The sequence below is a fragment of the Petaurus breviceps genome, unplaced genomic scaffold, assembly GCF_028583685.1.
Source record: "Petaurus breviceps papuanus isolate PSGF00001 unplaced genomic scaffold, PetGlider_PUasm1.0 174, whole genome shotgun sequence".
Classification (NCBI taxonomy): domain Eukaryota; kingdom Metazoa; phylum Chordata; class Mammalia; order Diprotodontia; family Petauridae; genus Petaurus; species Petaurus breviceps.
In genome coordinates, this window is record NW_027185761.1 from 31,174,728 (window position 1) to 31,195,668 (window position 20,941).

General features: G+C 40.9%; 1 protein-coding gene across 1 annotated transcript in view; it reads right to left on the reverse strand.

Moving 5' to 3' along the window:
- Window positions 1-20,941, reverse strand: part of ITPR1 (inositol 1,4,5-trisphosphate receptor type 1) — a 393,216-nt gene that overhangs the window by 94,133 nt on the left and 278,142 nt on the right. The gene's annotated exons all lie outside the window — the stretch shown is intronic.

Consider the following 20,941-nt stretch of genomic DNA (forward strand, 5'->3'; position numbering starts at 1 on the left):
GGCATCTTCTCTCAAATTTGTGGGAGTTTATCTTCTCTGGGAATGTCCTTCCTGGGGTTACCATTTCTCTGTTGTGTATGGGTATGTGTAAGTGTGTAGGAGGAAGACAAAGAGAAGGAGGAGCACTGGAAAGGAGAGAGGTATAATTCAAACAAGAAATAAAAGCGTATGTGGAGTCTTTTGTTCTAATTAGTGAAGCAAAAGTTTAATAAGTATCCCCAAAGTGTCTAAGAGCTCCTGGGAAGGGTTGAGGGCTATATATATATTGCTCAGGTTGACCCTACTCTCTGGGAGCTTATGATATATAGTGTTCAATAATTAAAACAAAAGAAAGTACATCTTAATAATGATGATATGCAATAAGGATAGAGAGTTTTAAGGTGTGCAAATGTTTATGTTCATTATCTCATTTATTCCTCAAAAAAAACCCAACAGCAACCTAGGAGGTAGCTGCTATATCTCTATTTTACAGATGAAGAAACTGAGGCTAAGAAAGGTTAAGTGTCTTGCCCACAATCACAGAGCTACTAAATATCTGAGGCAGGATTTGAAATCAGGTCTTCTTAAATCCAAGTCCAGCCCTCTCTCCACTATACTATCTAGATATCTCAGGATAAGAAGCACCACAGGTGTGGCAGAGATCATATAATTTAAATGTTGGGATACCAAGCTCACCGTGGTCTGGGGTGATCAGGGAAGGCTCTGCAGAATAGATGACATGAGAATTGGGTTTGAAGTTAGGGTTGGGGTAATATATGAACAAGTACGAAATTCAATTGGCGGCAAAGTCTTGTTTTTACAAACCAGCACACCCTGCACAACACTGCTCCAGATGCCACCATTTATCGTCTCCAAAACAATATATTTTAACTCCACAACACTGTGACATCTGGTGGCTATCTGGAAACTTACTTGACTATCAAATTGGCTGCTTAGGAATGGTGGAGTGAAAATTCCCTTTAACAATACATCACCTAACATCACATTTCTGCAGAATCAAAGAATGGTGTTGGGGGAGATTTACTTGTATTTGCTTTGGAATGTATTATAACATACAGGTAAAAATCTGTTACATGATGAGAGTGGCAAAAATGCAAACTTTCACTTGTATTTACTTTGGGCTCTTTTGTTAGTATGATTTTCTTCTAGATTTTTTTTTTTCAAAATGTATATGCTGATCACATCTAGATAAATGAAACGCTTGAATAACAGAGCTACAGCTTTCAATCTGGAATCTCAGTTTCAACAATATCACACATTTCTTATCTAGGAGAATGAAGCATCTTTACAAAAAAAGAAAGCTAAAATTGTCATTGTGGGCTTAGAAATGAGCTAAGGTTAGGGCAACTTGTGTGTTATAAATAGTATTGGTCTAGGAGGCTTGCGTTCTAATTTCAGCTTAGTCACTAACTGTGTGACCTTTGACAAGTCATATAAACTCTCTGAGCCTCAGTCTTCCCACGTGCAAGATGAAGAGAAGGCTTAGACTGATTATTCTTAACCTGGGGTCCACAGAACCTAAGGATCTATGAACTTGGGTGAGAAAAAATACATCTTCATTTCAATGTAATTGGTTTCATCTATAATCTTATATATTTTATTTTATTTCTATAAAAACATTATTGTGTGAAGGGGTCCATAGGCTTTACCAGACTGCCACCAAAGGGGTTCAAGAAACAAAAAAAGTAAAAGAATCACTGGCCTAGAAAACCACCAGGCCATAGGTTTAAGAGCTGAAAGATACTTCAGGGATTTATTCAGACCCCTTTCATCTCACAGGTAATGAAACTAAGGTCCAGAGAAATGGAATTTCTTTGCCAAGGCCATGGTAGGAGGTGAGCTTCAGAGGAAAGCACACCTACTCTGATCTCAGAGAATCTGGGCTCAATTTCTGCCTCTGAGAACTCCCACTACTGTGCAACCTTGGGCAAATCAGTTCACCTCTGTGGACCTCTGTTTCCTTTATCTGTAAAATCAGGGTGATTGGCCTCTGAAGTTTCTTCCAGCTCTAGGTCTATGACCTTGTTATCTAGAAGGCCATGTCTGATTCTGTGTCCTAATGATTTTCTCCAAAGGCCCTCCCTTTTAGCTTCTCTAATCACTGAGTGAACATTTATCAAGGACCTTCTACCCCCCAGGCAGCGTGCCAGGCGCTGAGGATACCAAGAAAACCAGAAGATGGTCCCTGCCTTCAGGGAGGTCACAGTCTAATGGGGGAGACAACATACAAACAACTATGTGCAGACGAGCATCCAGGATAGATAAGGAATAATAAACGGATGGAGGCACTGGAATGAAGAGCGACTGGGAAAGGCTTCCTAGAAAAGTCGGGATTTTAGCTGGGACTTCAAGTAAGCCACCCTGGCAACAGAACCATTATCCTTCCTTTTGCTGACCGCAGTTCTGGGTTTCCATCTACCTCCTGGATAACCTTCAGGTCACATATTCAGATGATAAAATCTGTCACATCTTCCTACAAAGTCCCTTGGATGATCACCGTCAATAAAGCCACACAATGCCGTAGAGCCTACAGTGGAAAAATAATTCTTTTCCTATCCCTGAAATCTGCCCTGTGTGCTTTATTGTTTTTTTTTGCTGACCACTAACTCAAGGCCCAAAGAGGTTTCTTTCCTGTATTAGAAACAAGAAAGAGCCTATTTGTCCTGTTTTATGCTAAAGAAAAAAGAATCTATTGGTTTTCAAAGATACTCAAGGTCACCAACTGTTTCTTCTCTTCCTGTTCCTCCGTTTTCCAGGACCGTACACCAAAATATGAGAGCTCAACATACCTTGGAGATGCCTCCGTCACTCTGCTTCTAATATTACTAATGCCTGTCTTCTATGCTGTAGTGCCTTAATTTTACATAACCACAGTGCATTATTGCTTAATAATAATCATAATAGCAACTATCATCTATATAATGATTTAAAGTTCACAAAGTGCTTTACAAATACTATCCCCACAACAAGTGTAAGGTAGGCACTATAATTATTCCCATTTTACAGATGCAGAAACTGAAGCTGAAGGAGGTTACATGATTGTCCATGGTCACACAGCTAGTAAATAAATGTCTGAGCCTGATTTGGAATTGACTCCAGGCACAGCATTCTATCCACCGTACTTCCTACCTGTGAGTAACTCTACCCTAATTTTCCAGCTGCAAGAAATAAACTTTGCACAGCCTGCTAACCAGAGTGTGGTCCTGTTTGCAGAGGGACAGGACTAACTTAATTCCTTTCCTGATGTCATTAACACGTTACTGGCAAATCCCACCTGTGATGTAAACTGGCAGTTTAGCCAGCAAAGAACCAACCAATGACCCTGTCGCGTTTTACCTGACAGTGTGGTTTCTGGAAACAATCATTAAAGCCTGTACCTTTTAGAATTTCTCTTTTTCTTCTGAGAATAATTAAGGTGACACCTTCTTTCCACTGCCTTTACTGACTCCTCTCCCACCCAGTTACTATTCTTTATTTCTTTAAATACTTGGCATGACTTTATAATACTTTGAATTATTGTGTACATGTTATATCCCCAATAGAATGTAAACTCCTGGAGAGCATAAACAATTTCATTTTTTGTCAGGACCTAGCTCATAGCTTTTCATAAATTCTTGTTGGACTGAATCGAATAGTTTTGGGTGGATTGGGCCAGTGAAGCCCTCCTTAATTTACAAAGGGTTTTTATATAAATGATCTCATTTGAATCTCATAATAATCCTATGTAGTCGTGGAGGTGGGCATTGATCATGACTTCTCTCTTCTTCCATCTCATCATGAGTTTCTTCCCCTCTGCCCTTCCTTTCAACAAACAAACCACCTCAAAAATTTACTTAGGATTCTCAACTCAGAATCTTTAAAAAACCAAACCAAACCAAACCTCCTGGGGGCCTTGCTATTGTCCCTCAGCAGCAGCTTGCCTCAAAACTTCTAGGAAAACAGTTCATCCTTTCTTTGGTTTTACGTCCTCACTACTCTCTCACTCAGTCTCTTGGAGTATGGCTTCTGGTCTCACAAATGCTTTAGTAACTGCTCTCTCCAAGGTTACTATAGACGACCTCACTGCTAACAGAACGTCCGGGCTCCTCTCCTTGTGTTTCCCAGCACCGTTTGGTACTGTTGCCCATCCTCTGGATGACACTTTCCAAGTCAGAAGGACCCCAGACTCAGATCCCCTTACTCAAGAGCTCTTTCTGCCTCTAATCACTGGCTTCGGCAATTACTGACTCGAATTCTATATCACCACTCAATTCCAACCCACCTTTTCTACTCCCCACGCCCAAGTTCGGGCCCTTACTGCTTCTTGCCTGGTCCAACATGATTATCTCCCTGCTTCTAATAACTCCTTAGCAATAATCTAGCTGTCATTATATTATAAAGGATCTTCCACATAGATAAACCTATCACTTTACTCTTTAAAAACTTTCAGTGGTTCAGGGTAACATATTCAATCCTTAAACCCTGCCCCACAATTCAACTATAAAGGTCTTCACTCTTATCACATTTTTAATGCCAGAAGCAGCATTTAAACACAGGTCTTCCTGATTCCAAGACCAGCACTCAAGATACTATACATTCTCTAGATGACTTTTATTAGCAGTCTGTACAATCACTATTTCCATGATACATAGTTGTTAATAGGCTGTTTGGAAGCATGTAAAATAAATAACATTTCTCCTAGTCTGAGACAAAAAAAAATTATGGTTATAAACAATTATGTAAGTGGCCACTATCACTGAAATTTAATTAGTTATATGTGTATTTGTTCCATCCCTTTACCAAAAGGGAGACCTGGAGGAGGGGACAGTTTTATTTTTTCTTGGTATCTTCAGCACCCAGCACACAATTCATTTTACATACCAGGCACTTAATGAGTGTTTGTCTAATTTAATGAATTTCCTTTTAGAAAGATTCAGAAAGGTTAAATGGCTTGTTTACAGCCACATAACTAAGACTCGAATCCAGGTCTGCAAAGTCCTAGTTCAATACTCTTTCCTTTAAACAGTGACCTCTACCCTCTGACCCGTCATTACAGTTTTTGTTTTAACTCTGGTTATTTCTTGCCTGCATGATTAGTACAGCTCTTTTCCTGACTCTCTTTCCTTCAATCACTTCTAAACATCAATGTAACAATCTACTTGAACTACTTCCTTCATTCTCCAAAAACTCTAATCATATATAAATAACTCTATGAGGTTCAGATCCATACCTGTGATTTGTACTTAACTTTCATGCCTTGATACAGCCTAGTCTTTGACTTAATTTTCATTAACTTGCTTGCCAGCTCCTTCCGACCCTAAATGCTATGGCCCATGTCCTTTATATTCAAACCTTTGTCACTGATACCTTTATCTCAAACAGTTCCATCTAGACATCTCTCCAAACATTAAGGTAATTCCTTCTTCTCCAGAACTGACTCCAAACCTGCCATTTCACTAAAGCCTCCCTGGATGCGCTGACAATATCTCACAGCTTCAATCGGCATCCATACACAGCTGTTATCCAATCCTTAACTTAATGAGCTGCTTCTTTGTTTGTTGGGACCGGACTATAAAGGTTTTAAGGGAAAGAACCACCTTTGTGGGATTTCCCATTGGATTCCTATCAGTAAGCCTCTCCCAGAGACTTCTACCCATTTGCTGTCTCATATACTGCACTCTCCCCTCCCTCTGTGCTCTTATTGCTACCTCTCTTAAATACTATCATTCCCTCATTTCTTACATTTTTAGTGTAAGGTGGGCTTTATCGTATTAAATGATTCAGTCCTTGAGAGTGGTATCTTCATTCTCCCTCCGTAACTCAGTACAGAGTTTGGACTTAGTAAGCACTCAATTAATTCTGAAACACTTATTCGGTACCCACTAGAGAGCAGGTGGGGCAGGTAGGTGGCACGGTGGGTAGAATGCCCAGCCTAGAGTCAGGAAGACTCCTCTTCTGAGTTCAAATCTGGCCTCAGACACTTACTTATGCTATATTACCCTGGGTAAGTCACTTTACCCCTCAGTCTCCTCATCTGTAAAATAAGCTGGAGAAGGAAACGGCAAACCACTCAAGTTTCTTTGCCAAGAAGGCAAAGTTTCTTTCCAGTTTGTTTCCCAAAAAGGGGCAGATAATGAGTGTAAAACATCACAGTGAAGAGGGTAGGCACTGCGCTAAGAACAAGGGATAAGAAGACAAAAGGAAAACTTCAAGAATCTTATATTCTAATGAGGGAGAAAACTTTTACAGGACATATATGATTTTTGTTAGTCATGTTCTGTGATGTGTGAATCTTTGTGATCCCATTTGGGGTTTTCTTGGCAAAGATACTGGACTGGTTTGCCATGTCCTTCTCCATCTCATTTAACAGCTGAGGAAACTGAGGCAAACAGGGTTAAGAGACTTGCCCAGGGTCACACAGCTAGGAAGTGTGTGAGGCTCCACTGGAACTCATGAGAGTGAGACTTCCTTACTCCAGGCCTGGCTCTCTGTCCACTAAGTCATTTGGCTGCCCCATATACAAGACACAAAGACAATAGATACACGAGAACCTTGGAGGGGATGGCATTAACAGCTGTAGGGAACAGGAACGGCCTCATTCACAAGGAGCACTTCAGGTGAATTATGAAGGGAATTCAACAGACAGAAGTGAGGAGGGATCCAATTCCAGTCATAAGGCACTTCTAGGGCAAAGACAAGGAGATGGGAAGTGGGGCATTGCATGTGAGGAAGCACCAATGGGTGAGCATGGCTGGACTGTACAGCATGCAGAGGGGGTAATGTGTGAGAAGACTGTAAAGGGGGCAGGTGACCAAGGTGCAACAAGCTTTAAATGCCAAAGAGATAATTCTGTATTTGATCTCGGACATAAATGTTTAAATTAATTAGCCCTTTCCATTCTGGCGAGCAGGCATAAAGCTTATTCTCATTGAAGGCAAGAGAGAAAGTACACAGGTCAGAAAACACAAAAGAAAAGCGATTCCTGATAATCATTAACAGTGGCAAGTTCAACTCAAAATCTTCAATATCGCCAAGGGCTGAATGACCTTAGGAAATGAATTTGAGGTCTTAAGTGTCTTCCGGCTCTAATTCCATCTACACCATGAATGATAAACACACACACACACACACACACACACACACACACACACCATTTGAACATGTCTGTTCAGTAGATTTGAAGACTGGGAATCAATGAAAAAAGTAAAATCCTGAAGAACAAAATTGAAATACATTGGTGATTAAGAAAATTTTGATGGGAGGGTAGGGGTGGAGAGAAGGGACAAAAACATTGCATAAGTACCACTAGTGAAATTATTCTAGTCATAAGTCCAAAAAGGGATAAATGTAGAGTCTTACGCTTAGGTTTAAAAAAGTTGTCTTCCCAAATACAAGCCATGGTTCAACAGCAGCATGTCTAAAAAAGATCTGGGCAGTTTAATAATAGCTAGCATTTATATATAGATATATGAATATAGTGTTTTAATGTTTGCTAAGTGCTTTACCTGTGTTATACCATTTCATGGTTTGGTAGACTGCAATCCCCAATGTAAGTCAAAGTATGATATAATAGTTAAGAAAACTAGCATGCTAGTAACACCATGAGCTTCTGGGACTAATGGAGTGACATCTCACTGTCTTTTGCCTCGACCACATCTGGACCACTCTATTCAGTTCTGGGATATTTTACAAAGGGCACTGATAATCTCAAGGATCATTCTAGTTGTCCTTTATTGGAGGGCGTCTAGAAGAGAGCAACTAAGAGAATGAACGGCCTTGAATTCATGCCAGACAAGGATGGTGTGGATTCAAGGAATTGGAAATACTTGGCCTGAAGAAGAGATGACTTCAGAGTCGTATGATAACTGTCTTCAAGTATCTGAAGGCTTGTTGTAGTGGCAGATGGATAAGACTGGATCTATGGGTGGTCCCAGAGGGCAGGGCAAGAAGTTACACAGATGAGAGAAGTCCCAAATGGGAATATGCCTCAGGATGTGGTGAGCTCACCTTCTTTGGAGGCATTCAGGCAGAGACTGGAAGACCATTTATCTCATGTTCTCTCTTATCTCAGTTCTTTTCCAGAATTGGGCTGGACTAGACAGTTCTCCCAAATCTGTGATGCTGGGATTGTAGGATAACCTGCTTCAACTCGGAAGTCAAGTCAGAAGCAAAACAAATCTAAAGCAATTTGGGGAGGCTGACAAAATGCAAAAAGCCAAAGTCGGAGATTTCATTGACTAGCTACTTAATGATCTCTCTCCGGAAAAACAAAGGTGGGTACACGTGGAATAGGAAAGAAATTCATATTCATTTAATTACAGTGAACTAGTCTACCACAAAGATAAAACAATATAAGCCTCATTGTAGACAGAGCACTTGGGGAGACTAGTAACTGAACTTGAAGGCCCAATCAGAAAATAGCTGCTTCATAATTTAACCTGAACAACCCACAAAAATCTATTTTTTTTTCCTTTTTGGACAGAGGAATTTTAAAAAGCATACTGGGACCAGTCACTGAAGAAAATCAAAGCATTAAAAAAAAAAGACTGCCATCTGTCATCTATAAACACACACGAGGCATGCAAATACCATTTGGAAAAACACTACCAACTAAACCATTGTATGAAAGAGATTATTAAAATGCCAAGGCCAAAGCCTGAGTAGACCATCTACAAAATTAAAACTAAGGACTAGGGAACCTCTAACATCCTTCATCACTTGAAGGTAGTTATTTCTAAAGTGATAGAGACACCATGAGATAACAGGATAGGATAAACTCTGTTCATCTTTAGAATACTCATTATTATTTAGTTTCAAAAAGTCAATCAGGCAGAAAGGACCCAAATGTCACTCAAGTAAACTCCAAAACCACAGCCCACATTTTTCTCTAGGTCCTTGGGTAGAAAGGTCAGAGAATGGTAGAGAATACTGACTTCAATAATTCAAGTATCTTGCCATTTTTCAGTTACTCTAATATATCTGAGTAGCTCCCAGTTTTGTCATGTTAGAGGGCATAAGGAGCTGCCTTTTCTCAACTTCTTCTAAGAAGAAGATCCCTTGGAAAGGAGAGAATCTGAAGTCTAGGGTAGTCAGGAAAAGTACTGTGGAAAATTTCCTAAAATCCCTATTACCAGTTATCAAGTTTACACAGCTCATTTCTTGGCTTCGTGATCCCTTTACAAAGGGAGGGGGTTGAGAAAAATGGGTCAGAGACCTTGAACAAGGCCATTAAGTAGGCTTGCAAGACGTGGCCATGAGAGTCAGGGTTCAAGGCACACTCACTTGACAAGAAATTGGCTCTATAGCTGACTCAATGACTCAGTTCATTTCAGCATAATCACTTCTTAAGCCCAATAGCTCTGAGTCCTCTGGGGTGAGGGGTGGGGTGGGGGAGAACGGACAGATTACACATTCTTGATGAGCTGGAAAGTTTTACCAACCCTCTGAAAACAGCTGGCTTTGCAAAGACGTAGAACTGACCAAGTATCATCTAGTTGGCATAAGGAGGGGGGCAGAAAGCTAAGACCACCAAAAGTCATGTTTGAATCTTATTACAGTAATTAAAGTTTCAGATTTATTTCTGAGAATTCCAGAGTTAAGACAGGCAATAAAATACAGCACAGAATATCTGCTGAGAGTGGAGAGCAGTGCACAGAGTACTATGTTTAACGTCATGTTCGGTTCTTTCCTTTGATACCTACTGACTGTATGATCATGGGCTGTCTCAGTCTCCTTATCTGAATAACAGGGATAATAAAACCATCTGTACCTAACGTCATGGGGCTGCTTCAATGTTTAAGCTAATGTGTGCACAGCACTTTGCAAACTGCAGAATGCCCTAACAAACAGCAGTGAGTGGGTACCTGCAACTGCAGGTCTCTAATACCAATGGCCAAAGAGCAAATACATTCATTCCGGAGGATATCTAAGGGTCATTGCTTTTTTCTCTTGATCTTTCTCAAGATCCACCCTGTCTTTTGGGTTCACATTCCACAGACTAGACCTGGCAAATTCCCATGATGACAAGGCACAAAACAGGGTTACTTACAGAGGTAAGAGGCCAGTTTGGATTCAATCACCCCGCTGAGAAAAGTATCAGGTACTCCCCGAGAAGAAATGGAAGATATTTATTTGCAATGATGGGCTAGCCTCAACAATCTGCATTTGGCCTTTTCATAGGCATTCTTTTGTTTAATTTTGGTGCTGGTCTCCAGTTTTACTGCTTTACAAAAGACTTGGGGAGATCAAGTGAGCAGAACTCCAGTGGTTCAGCAAAAGAGTGGGCAACATCAGGAGTGGCACCCACCGATCCTTTTTCCACGGCTCTTCTGAGGTTTAAGACAACAGGGGTCACTAATCTGTATGCAATGATCCTTGTGGGCCTCATATTGACGTTGATATTAAATTTTCTAGGTTTAATTATATGTTTTCATTTTGTTAAATATTTCCCAATTACATTTTAATCTGGTTCAGGCTGCATTGGGGAATATTGTGTTCCTCACGCATGTTTGACACTTCTGTACTAGGGCACTGGCTCTTTTGTTTAAGAGAAGAGAGTTAAACATTCTTTAATTTTATTTTTTCGTTTATCAAGCTTTCTTTTTCTTCTTCTTCTTCGTCTTCTCCCCACTTCCACCAGGAACAAAAGAAGAAAATTTTATAAGAAATATTCATAGGCAATCAAAACAAATTCCCATGCTGTCCAAGCCTAAAAGTATTTGTTTATTTTGCAGGAGTCTTATCTTTGTCAGGATAAGTTTTTTTTTTTAATTTAAGAACTGAAGGAAATAATAATTTTCATTCAGAGGTTAGTGGAAATAAAGATATCATTTTTCCCCATCCAAGTTCATGGATCCCAGGTTAAGAAATCTTATCAGTGTGGCTCTGAAAGTTACAGAAAGGTTTCATGAGACCCATGACCTTGAGGAAGCAGTTTAAAGGACCCACATAAGGTATAGCAAGGCTAAGCACACACAGAGAGAAAAGGACAGGAGCCAAATTTAGGTGGAGTAAGAGAATAAGGTGGGGAAAGAGGAGGAAATGAAAGATGCTTTCAAGGCAGAGAGAATAATAATCCCAGAGAGTGAAGCGATCAGGTTTGAACTTGATGTGGGTTTAAGGAAGGAAGCGAATGTGGTCACAGGCACGGTGAGAAAGCTCCATTTGGCAGTGAGCGTCCCGAGCCAGCTGTGGCAGCTGCTAACAGCCTATGGGTGCACTAGACAGGAGTCAGCAATGGGAACCTGAGACCATCAGAGAGCAAGAACAGAAATCACAGAGTGCCTGAGCCATAAGAGACTTCGGCCGGGGCAACCACAATTAAGTTCATTTTATGATGGAGGAAACTGAGGCCCCTCCATGGAGTGAAAATGACTTGTCTAATTATTATTATTATCATTATTATTTAATTAATTCAGTGCTATCTCCACCATACAACCCTGCCTTAAGACATCAGCTAGATAGCAAAATGGCCCCCTCAGTCTAGCAACAGCAAAAACCCAATAATCCCCAGGTCTCCAACATAGAAGGGTCCCCTCCTTTTACAACCCAGCCCCCTTCCGTGCCAGGGCACAGAGTTAACGAGCTAGGGCCCAGAGCTTAACGTCTGAATCAGCATTGCAAAGAAATGGCAGAATCACATTTGTTTGGCTTAGGAAATGCTGACCCACGTTCAGGTCCTTCTATAGAACACAGGGGTGATTCATTAGCAATCTCCTTGGCTTGGAAGGGACTGGAAGACACACTCATGTGTAAGAAAGTGAAATCAGGCTAAAGCTTTGCCCACCTAAGTAAGTAGAGTGAGCAGTTCTTCATGCATACCCGAGGCACTCTGGGATAATCCAAGAGGACTGGGTTTGGGACTCCAGGGAGCGCGGTTCAAATTAGACCGGCTCTGCTATTTAAGGAGAGCTGATCCTTGTACCACACTTTAAGCACTACTATTAATAATAATAAGCTGGTATTTACATCGCACTTTAAAGTTTACACAGCACTATCCTCACAACAACCTCGTGAAGTATGAGCTGTCGCTATCCCCATATTATAGGCAAGGAAACTAAGGGGGTCAATGGCTTGTCCACCCAGTTGAAGGTGGGAACTGAAGCCAGGTCTTTTGGTCAACAGCTCCTACATTCCAGGCCCTGCACCTTGGTGACTCAATACACCCTGACTTACTGATCTGGGCTAGGTTCTTCACCTTTTGGGGACTTACTTCATCGATAAAATGGGATGGTCAGTCAAACATTTATTAAGTGCCTACTGTGTATCAGGCATTCTGCTAAAGCGTTTCTAAGAGAAAGACAGCCACTGCCCTTGAGGAGCTCACAGTTTAACGTAAATAAAACTGCAAACAAGACGAATACAGAAGAAATAAGAAATAATCAGGAGGGAAGAAGCACGACCGAGAAAGGTTTCTTGTAGAAGGTGAGATTTTAACTGGGACGTAACGGAAGCCAGAGATAAGAAGGAGACAATTCCATCAAGGCCAAGAGACCGAGTGTCATCTGGAAGGAGTAAGAGCACGGGCACTGTCCCTGGGTAGCAGAGCGGGAAGGGTGGGGTGAGCAAGCAGGAGGGGTCCAGGTTCTGAAGACCAAACAGGATTTAGTGTTTGATCCTGGAGTGACAGGTGGCCTCTGGAGCTGACTGAACAGAGAGAGTGACACAGTCATACCTGTGCTTTGGAAAGATTAGTTTGATAACTCAGTAGAGGATAAATCAGATGGAAGAGAGACTGGGCAGGAAGACCTATGAGAGGTCTATTGGCACAGTCCAGGAGTGAGGCGATGAGGGCCTACACCAGGGTTGCAGCAGTGTCAGAGGCAAGAAAAGGCACACAGAAGAGATGTGATGACTAGATATGGGGGTTGAGAGGAGAGATGAGTCGAGGATGACATTTTGGCTACAAGGCTTGATGACTGGGAGGTTGGTGGAACCTTGTCCAGTAACAGGAAAGTCTGAAAGAGGGAAGATTCTCAGGGAAATGACAATGAGTTCAGTTTTGGAACATGTTGAGTTTAAGATATTTATGGAACATCCAGTTTGAGATACCCAAAAAGCATTTAAGGTGTAAATCTGAAAGTCAGGAGAGGTTAGGGCTGGATAACAGATCTAAGAATCATCAAGCACAGATATAATGGTTGAATCCAAGAGGGCAGATGAAATCACTAAGTGGTACAGTACAGAAGGAGAAGAGGAGATGGCACAGTACAAAGCCTGGACACCACCTACCATTAGTAGGAGTGACCTGGATGAAGATCTCACAAAGGAGACTGACATGGTCAGTTGGGTAGAAGAAGGACCAGGAGAGAATGGTGTCAAGCAAACCTAGGGAGAAGAGAGGATCAAGGAAAAGAACATGACTGATTATATCAAAGGCTGGAGAGAAATCGAGAAGGAAGAAGAATGAGAAAAGGCCATTCGATTTAGGAATGAAAAGATCACTGGTAGAGAGAATTTTGGAGAGAGCAATTTCAGTTGAATGATGAGGTTGGAAGCCAGAATGTAAAGAGTTAAGAAGAGAGAGGAAAAGAAATGGAAGCAGTGAGTGTAGATGGCCTTCTTAAGAGTTTAACTATGAAAGAGAGGAGAGAGATGGGACAGTAGTTAGTGGGGAAGAATGGATCAAGTGAGTTTTTTGAGGATGGGGAAGTCACATAGGCACGTCTGTGGATAGAAGCTAGCAGACAGGGAACAACTGAAGATAAGTGATAGAGTAGGGGATTATAGACAAAATAATCTGCTGGAGAAGACAGAAGGGGATCACTTATGTAGAGGGAATTGCTTTTGCAAGGTAATGCAGGTAAGAAAGGTGAAGGAGGATGATCTCCAAGGTCCTCACCAGCTTAAAAATCCAACCACAATTGTCCAGGGCAAGTGAGAAAAAAGAGAAAAAGAAAAAAGGAAAGAGATCCTTCATCCAAAGCTAGTCCACATGTTTAAAAGTCCTTGTTTGGTAGAGTGAGCAGGGAATCACCCCCACAAGAGAAGAAAGAGCTAGATCACAGGGTTGCCTTGCAAGAGTTACATAAGAAGTATTCTACCTGGAGTTCAGGCACCTCAGAGAAAGAAAAGTGCCTGTGTGTTCATAATAGCTTAAACTAACAAATGCCCTTTGATATAGAGAACTAGTCTGAAAGCCGCTTCCATGTAGACTTCTCCCTGGCAAAGACATGGAAGACGATTCTTAAGTAGCTACAATAGGAAGGGAAGGGGGAAGTGAGGGAGCAGAGATTCTGCACAGGTTGGAACCTGACAAGGGTGGAGGCCGTACTGGGAGGCAGAAGGACCAGGAAGAATAGGGTTGAAGCCCTGGGAAAGTTCCACACCACGAATCGTACTATGAGTCTTTCCAACAGGAAAGAATTCTCATCATAGGGACTTTTCACAACTGCCCCCAGGCTCTTATTGGAATATTTACAAGAATAGTCTATTACTCATAGTTACAGAATTTTAGACTCAGGAATTCCCTCTATAATATCCCAGACAAAGTCAGTAGAAAGATTACTGTGGTAATTTTGAATTTCAATCCTGGTTTTGCTACATATTATTTGCATGACTTTGAACAAATCACTTCATATCTTTGGGACTAAATTTCCTTATCTGGAAAATGAAGAGATTGGCTCTAAATCAGCACTTCTTAACCTGGGGACCACAGACGCCCAAGGGTTTCATAAACTTGGAGGGAAATTTTACATCTTTATTTGCACTAACCTCTAACTGAAATTTAGCATTTCTTTCATCTATGAAAAAATAATCCTGAGATGGGCTATAATCCATCAACTTTACCAGACTTCCAAAGAAGTCTGTGAAACAATAAAGGTAAAGAACTTCCATTTCAAATCTTATGAACCTTTAAGGGGCTAGCTAGTCTCTGCCTGAACACTTCCAAATATGGGACCTCATGAGCCTTCTTCCTCAGGCAGCACCAAAGTTTGCCTCTGCTGAACTTTTTACCCCACTGGTCCTACTTCTGTTGTCTGGAGCTACAGACTAAGGCTAACCCCTTAGACATTTAAAGGCAAATGTAATCATGCCCCTTAGCCTTCTCCTCTCCAGTATTAACATTCACATTTCCTCCAAACATTTCTCAGTTAATATGGTTTTGAGCCACATTTACATCCTGGTCAAACTCTTATGGATTCAAGCTGTTTTGATGTTCCTCTTAAAAGGTGGCTAGAATTGAATACAAAATTTCAGGTGTGACTTGACTGGTTCACAGCAAAATGTTACCATTAATTTTCATGTTCTAGACCAGGAGTGGGGAACCTGTGGCCTTCAGGCCACATGTGGCCTGCTAGATCCTGAAGTGCAGCCTTTTGACTGAATCCAAATTTTACAGAACAAATCCTTTTGTTTTGCTTTGTTTTCCAAAATGTTATTTTTTTAAAATCTGCATTCATTCGAAAGGCCACACTTAAGGATCTAGAAGGCCACAAGTCATCTCAAGGCCACAGTTTCCACATCCCTGTTCTAGACACTGTACCTCTGTTAATGTAGACCTGAGTTCAAATCCCAGCTCTCTCTTTCTGTACCCCTCTCTCTCTCTCACATTCATAGACACACCCCTCTCTCTGTCTCTCTCTCTTACAGGATGTAGGATTCTGAGCAAGTCACTTAGCCTACACCTGGAAGCTAAAGTCTTTCAGATGCAGAATGAGTGCCAATCACTAACAGCAGATGGAGTTTGCTGAATCAATAAAATCCTAGGTCATGAAAAATATCAAAGCATCCAAAAAGATGATGATGTTTTTTTAAACCATCTTCTCTAACTTGTACATATGATGTGGATCTTTTTATCATTAGAGTCTAGAATTCCAAATTCATCACTGTTAGCTTTCCTCTCCTTTGACAGAGTTCACTGTTGCAGCCTGCATTTGTTTCTATCCAGATTGTTCTGACATCAGAAATATTCTCCACTAGCTTTGTGCTTTCCACAAATTTCATAAGCATGCCATCGACACCTTAAACCAAATTGCTGACAGACACTGAACTGGACAGGGGCTAAGATAGCACAGACCTCTTAATCAGTATTAGGGTGGCATGACTGTTTAACCAGGTCTAAGTCTTCACCATAAACGTATGGGTTGCCATGATGTCATATTTAACATAGCAAAGGGTTTCATGGACAAATTATTTAAGAAAATATTGTCTTAAGCTATATTTCAGAAACCCGACACTCATCCTTGACAGTTTACTTAGCTAGCTGTACTGAGGGAGCCATCTCCAGTAGTCCTGATCCATATCTTGCCACTGGGCCCAGAGAGCTCCAGAGGAGAAAGTGAGGCTGGTGACCTTGCACAGCCCTGCCTTGCTTAAATCCAATTCACTTGCAAGTCATGGCATCGTCTTCCTGGTGTCATGGTCCTCTTGGAGAACGAAGGACAAAAAACAAGCTAGCTGTACTTTCCATTTCCTCCTTCCTCTGAAGGTCCTGATTTGGAATTAGAAGAAGGGATGACATTACCCCCTTGTCCCCAAATACTTCAATTGCTTGCCAAGGATTTCACAGACTCCTCTTCTAATGGCAGCATGTGTTTCCAGGAATCAGTGAGAACAGAGCAGTGATGGTGCTTCCTAAGTCTAGCACAGGTTTCCCGTGCCATCCAGGACACGTACTCAGGGCAGGCTGCACATCTCTCTAGTTATGACACATGTGTGTTTGGTTATCGTGAAGACCCTCAAGTGCAACATCTAAGTTACAAATCTCAGGGTCAAAAGGAACTTCAGAATGTCATTCAGTCAAATCTGCATCTGAAAAGGAAATCTCCCCTACAGCCTTCCTGATACATTTTATAATGAACAGTGACAGTGATCATCCAGACTGAGAGGAACTTAATGCCCCTCTCAGTAAGAGCACCAATCATTTAGAAACAATGTTTCTTTCCTTGCCGCTCCTTTAGTGGCTTCAGCTGTGTCTGTCTCTTCGTGACTTCATCTAGGGTTTTCTTGGCAAGGACACTGGAGTGGTTTGCCATTTCTTCTCCATTGCCATTTCCTCCTCTAGATGAGGAAACTGAGGCAAACAAGGTTAAGTGACTTGCTCAGGGTCACAAAGCTAGTGTTTGAGGCCAGATTTGAACTCAAGAGGAAGAGTCTTCTCGACTCCAGGCAGGGTACTCTATCTGCTATATCACCTAGCTGCCTGTTTCCTTACATTCTTACATCTTAATTCTTTTATTTATATTTTCCACCCACTGCTCTTAATTCTGTTTCCTGGAGTCAAGTAGGCTAAATCCAAATCCTATTCCACATGACAGCTTTATTCAAATCCTTGAACCTGCACTCCTGTCTCCATGCTAACTGTCTCTAATTCCTTCAATCTCTCCTTTGATGGTTTGGTTTTGAGTCCTTTCACTACCCTGCTCATCCTTGTGAAGGCAGGCTTCTCAGCCATACCCCTTCTAAAGTCCAGTACCCAGGTCTGGTCTCAGTGGGGCACAGGATTAGTGCTTTGAATACTCTGATTCTCCAATCAGTCTAAGAACTCCCATATAAAAACTATTCATTATGCCATTCTCTCTATTTATTTTCCCATTTACCCACAGTAAAATGAATTTAAAATTCTGAATGTTAGACCAAGAACTTGAACATCTCAATATTCAAGGAGATCATTAAATTTGTAAATTTCCTCAATTCTTTACTTCTCTTCTTCCTGCTGCCTGACTGTAGGCCATTTCACTACTCCACAGTCCCTCAAAGACCAGACGGTCAAGCAGAGGCAGGAGGCAAAATCTCTAGCTAGACAAATATACTTATTAGCAGCTCTGGTAAAATGATCACTGGTGTTAGGAAGATAAAATCAGTGGCTAAAAAGATATTTAGTTTATCTTTGCTCTGCTCCCTTCAGCACACATAATTAAGAGCTGACTATGGTTCACAGGAAACCATCTCCTGGGTGTTAAAACATTGGTGTTTTACCTAAATTGAAAAACTTTTTGGCTCTTGATGGCTCCATCTTCCCAAGTCTCTCACAACTTTTCAATCTATTCTCAGATGTTTGACAGATATTTGGTATGGATGCCCAAAAGCGAATATAATATAAAAGCTCTGTTAATCAGAATATGGCGTCCAGATAAGGGGAGGCAATAGCACCATTGTTGTTGACCCTACTTGGACAACAGAGATCCAGAACATTCAGTTCTGAGGGACACAATTTAAAAGAGATGTCAGTGGTCTGGTTGGTGTATGCCTGGAGTAGAGCTCCAAGGATGGTGAGTAGTTTAAATGCATGCTATACAAGAAAGAGTTGAATGAACAAGGGATAGTGAATCTGGAAAAGGGAAGGTAGAGGATGTTAACTACCTTCAAATACCAGAAGTAATCCTTGTTCTGTCAAACAGAAGAGACAAACTGCAGAACTTTGGGATTACTGGGAACAAATCATTTGGCTGAATTTAAGAATAAAACTTTCTAATAAACAGAGTCATTCAATACTGTCTCATAATGTTCCTGACACCAGGAAAAATGCTTCAGAACACAGCCTGATGTTCTTGCACTGGTTGGGAGCTGTACAACATGACATTGAATGGCTTTTCAACTCTAAGATTTTATATTTCTTTTTTAAAAATTAAATTATTTATTATTAATTTTCAACAATCACTCCCATAAGTTTTAAATTTTCTCCCTTTCCCTTCCCAAGACAGCTTGCAATAAGATTTTTTATTTCAAAGAAATTACTTTGCTTTAAGAAAGTTCAATGTGCGGGGCAGCTAGCGTGACCTTGGGCAAGTCACTTAACCCCAACTGTCTTACCTTCTCCCCTCCAAAAAAAAAAAGTTCAATGTGCAGTTACATGAGATCACTTCTAAGCATGTGTTCTAACATAGCTCATTTTCTAGTATTCTTCTGCAATTAGTTTTGTTTATGTACCTAAGAAGTCTGTAAGGCTAAAAGTTCATAAGCACTGATGACCTGTTTAGTTCCTTTCTTTTTTTTTTTAGATCAGTTATTTTAAAATAATAAATACTTGCTAACCAAACCAACCATGATCCAGATTAAAAATACCACCTTCTCTCCTGACCTATTTTTTTCTGTGCTCATCCTCCTAGAGCCCTTTGTATTATCTGACATTACTGACCACGTTCTTTGATAACCTGTTTTCCTTTGGCTTCTGTAACCCTATAATTGCCTGGTTCTCTCCTCCTTTTCTGACTCTGCCTTTTCTATCTCTTTTGGTTGGCAATCATTCTCCAACTACTTTTATATGGAAATCATCTAAGGTTGTGTCCTTGGCCCTCTTCTCTCTGTCTGATGAGCTCATCTGGTCCCATTTCTTCAATTATCATCTTTATTCAGTTACCTAAGAAATCTAGATGTCTTCCCTGCCAAAGTCTTCCAAGAGTCTTTTTTTTTGGGGTGGGGGGGAGGTATTCTGGTAATCTTCATCTGGATATCTGCTAGCATTCTAAACTCAACGTACTAGACACTTAATTTCATTAGGCCTCAGTTTCTTCTTCTGGAAAATGAGAAAGAGTTGAACAAAATGAAAATGGCCTCTGAGGCACCTTTTAGTCAAGCCCAGTCAATTATTAAACACTTATCATGTGCCAAGCAGTGGAATTGTGATCCTACGATCCCATATCCAAAACTGAATTATTCAGCTCTACTCCCAAACTTGCCCCGCTCCTTAACCTTCTTTTTCTGTCCCTTTTCCTTTTCACAACAACCCTAGCCCAGACCAACTAATCACTCCCTATGCCTATAATTCTTTTCATTTCCAGTCCATTTGCCTACCCACTGCTCATATACCTTTCTAACAGATCGAAAGACTTCACTGGCTTTCCATTCCTTATCAAGTAAACCACAAATTCTGGATCTTGACATTCAACCTTCTTTATAATTTGACTCCAAGAGGCCTTTCCAGCTTTGCCATATCCTACTCCCCTCCCCACTCTATGTTTCAGCCAAACAGCACAACTCTGCTCACTCCATTCATGATGGACTCTCTTCTGTCACTCTGCCTTTGCTTCTATCATCCTTCTATGGCATGGAGTCCTGTCCCCATGAGCTCCATCTCTTCTTCTCTAGATGTTGCATAGGATTTGGCTTGGATGGACCTCTTCTCTGCATTTATTCCCCAACCCATTCTCCTATATCATAGCTATTTGTATACGTGTTGTTTTCTCCTTTTCCTACACCAACATTAGATAGAAAACTCTTTGAGAATAAGTTCTTTATCATCTCTGTCTTTGCCAACACAAGACCAGAATAAATGTTGTTTGAAGTGGTGTAAGGGAAAGAGTATAGAACTATGAGTGAGGAGACTTGATGGTTCTTTTACCTCCCAGTTGTGTGACCTTGAATAAGGCATGACCCTCTCTCCCATTTCAGTTTCTGTATTTGTATAATGTGAATAATACCACTTGTCCTACAAATATGACAGTTACTGAGATCAAATCAAACAGTATATAGGAGTAGAAAGGTAACATGGTGGGCTTTGAGAGAGAGCCTGTTGTGCAGTCAGAAGGACCTGGATTCAAATCTTTCTTTGAAGACACTTAGGGGCTTTATGACCATATAGGATGATATGAACAGGATATTATATATATATAATTTTATATGCATAAAATGAAGATAGATTTTTAAAAAAGACCTGGTTTAGACCTAATGATTTTCTAATATAATTCTGGAATGAACTAATGAAAACATTTTATAATCTCCAGCCCTCGATACCTACAACTGAACACCTATTCCTTACTCTACCCTCTTCTCCTCTTCCAATCTGGGATGGTGTGTGCTTTTGCCTACCTGAAGAGAGAGGGGACTGGGCCCCATGTTCTCTCAGACACCTCCCAACTCTTATTCTATAATTCAATTATGAGAGTAATTCAAATAAGAATACCAAGTACCACTACCACTCCATAGGATTAGCACAGGACCCTCTGTGTTCAAACTCTCTTCTTCCTTTTAGCTGGGAAATGAAGACAGGAAGCCTTTCCCACTCAAAAAAGAGAGGCTGTTA